General features: G+C 37.1%; 1 long non-coding RNA gene across 1 annotated transcript in view; it reads right to left on the reverse strand.

Annotated features, from left to right (window-relative positions):
* Positions 1-630: 630 nt before the first annotated feature.
* LOC311096805 overlaps positions 631-2,423 on the reverse strand; it is a 28,276-nt gene continuing 26,483 nt past the window's right edge. The window contains exons 3-4 of the long non-coding RNA XR_014609107.1: positions 1,678-2,153; positions 631-760 (exon numbers count right to left, since the gene is read on the reverse strand). This is a non-coding gene — a long non-coding RNA (uncharacterized lncRNA). The remainder of the gene's footprint in view (positions 761-1,677; positions 2,154-2,423) is intronic.

Here is a 2,423-nt window from a genome sequence, read left to right on the forward strand (position 1 = left end):
ACAGCTTAAAATAAAGTGTAAAAACGTACAACCCAGAAGCGCTGCGCTGTTACACTACGTGAACTCACTCAGGCCCACACTGAAAAAAATGAAGAGATGAATAAAGTCGTTATTTTTGTTTGGTTTTGCGCACAAAAAGTATTCTCATCGCTTGATAAACTTAAGATTGAGCCACTGTAGTCACTTGGACTATTTTAACAATGTCTTTACTAACTTTCTGGGCCGGCAGATGAAATTACCCAGTAGCCTATGAAGGAGTGAGACAGCTCTCAGATTTAATCAAAAATATCTTAATTTGTGTTCTGAAGATGAACGAAAGCCTGTTCTGATTACTAAAAATTTATTTGATCTGATTACTTAAAGATGATTACTGACAGAATTTTCATTTTTGGGTGAACTATCCCTTTGAGTATTAATATGTTGGTACATCATTCACTCTCTCATGATCACATGGTCACCGCTGCATCGGGGTCAGATTAATCCAGCGGTGCATAATCTGAATCCTAATCTCCAGTCTCTCACAGATCACACACACACACACACACACACACAAACACACTTATATAAGAGAATTAAAGACTGAATAGTGAATGTAGACAAATAAGAGACAAATAAAAACCCAGCAGGCCGGTTCAGAAGTCTGTCCTGAGCTGGTCACAGAGCTTTCAAGCAGGGGCATTTAACAGGGGTCACAGATGTGACGCGAGCGGGACGCGTGTCATCATGTCGCTGACGTCTCTGCCTGTAACGCTGTAAGTCACTGAAAAACAGAAGCTCAGACCTCAAAACACATCCAGGTTATGTTCAGGAGTATCAGGCAGAATGAAACACAGTTGATTCAGTCATAACCTCAAAAAGAATATTTCAGAGTTTCCAAGCAATGTTTCACCTCAAAAATCACAACGGAAAAAATAAGAAATTATATTTTGCACACATTGTGACATTTTTTTGTATGTAATCCTCATTATTCTTAATAGTGATTATCATTAGAGGCTCATAACTATAACATAATTTATTCTATTTTTAATACAATAGTAAAATATTTATATTATAATGATATTCAATATATTTTTACTGTTTAACCATAAAAATCTGTTTTTTTATTATTTATTTAAATGTATTATTTTAAAAGGAAATGCTTTTCAGTAAACACAATCAATACTTGAACTTAAGTGGGGAAAACGTTGTTGTTTAGGGCTTAAATTTGTTTAAAAATCTGCAACACACTAAAAATAACCTGTAAAATATAAATAACCTGCGCAATTACGCATCTTCTGAAAGAGTACAGAATCTCTGGATCAAAAACTTTTTTTTTTACAGTCTATTATCAAAACACAGGAAAAAAAGGAGCAGAAACAAGCGATAAAAGCATTGCTTATGCACGTTGTAGTCCTTGGATTTTTTTTTTTTTTTTTTTTTTTTTCAGCTTTTTGTTCAAAATGTTGCTTTTTTATAAAAAATCACCCTTTTTGTTTGTTTGTTTAAAAGGAAAGGCTCTGTTCTTTCTATTGATATATTGCATGTTCAGGTATTCATTCAACAAAATATTCTGAAAGCCATGAAACTTTTTGTGAAAATGAATAAAAAATTCTGGCGGTGGCTTTAAAACAAGAAAGAAACCCTGACAGGGAGAGAGTTATGAAAGAGACAGGGGAAACCTGTGGGAAATACACTGACCATGGGGAAAGTTGGAGGAGTTGCAGCACATCCGTTGCATGAGTGTTTTAGTGTGTGTTTCACGTGTGTGCTGACGAGACGGACAGCTGAATAAACTCAACAGACACTCTGACATCATCACCACCTCATTCTCATCTCTCCTGACACACACGGCCACAAGAGATCGCATGACTTCCTCTCAGATCAGAAACGTCCTGACATGCCCACCTCCGGATCTGTCCTACAAGGACACACACACACACACACACGAGGGCATTCCCAGCAGGACTGTCGGGATGACCTTGGTTATCACAGTGCGTCACGAAACATGAACTCTCTCTCTGACACACACACACACACATGATGAATCTTCTGATGAAGTCTCACCACTTGGCCACGGTCTTGATGGGACTGAAATGAGAGCGAGTGTTTGATCCTGCGGTGTTTGAATCGGATACTCTCTCTGCCTGTCTCTCCACCCGGATCAATCATCTCGTCTGCTCAAGAAAAACACAAAAGAGGGAAAATGTGTGTTAGAGGGATGAGAGCTGCCTGTCCGGAGAACATGACAGGCCACGATTCCTCTGCCAAAACTTCAAAAGATCTGAATTTACCATCACAATGTGTTATCATACGACAATAATAAATAAATAAACAAAATAAATTAAATTAAATTCAAATAAATAAATAAATAAATATATATATATATATGCTGAGGAGAATTTGACCCCCAAAAAAATGCACTGCAGCTTTTCTCAACCACAATC

Source organism: Abramis brama (genome assembly GCF_963993115.1).
Source record: "Abramis brama genome assembly, chromosome: 15".
Taxonomy (NCBI): Eukaryota; Metazoa; Chordata; class Actinopteri; order Cypriniformes; family Leuciscidae; genus Abramis; species Abramis brama.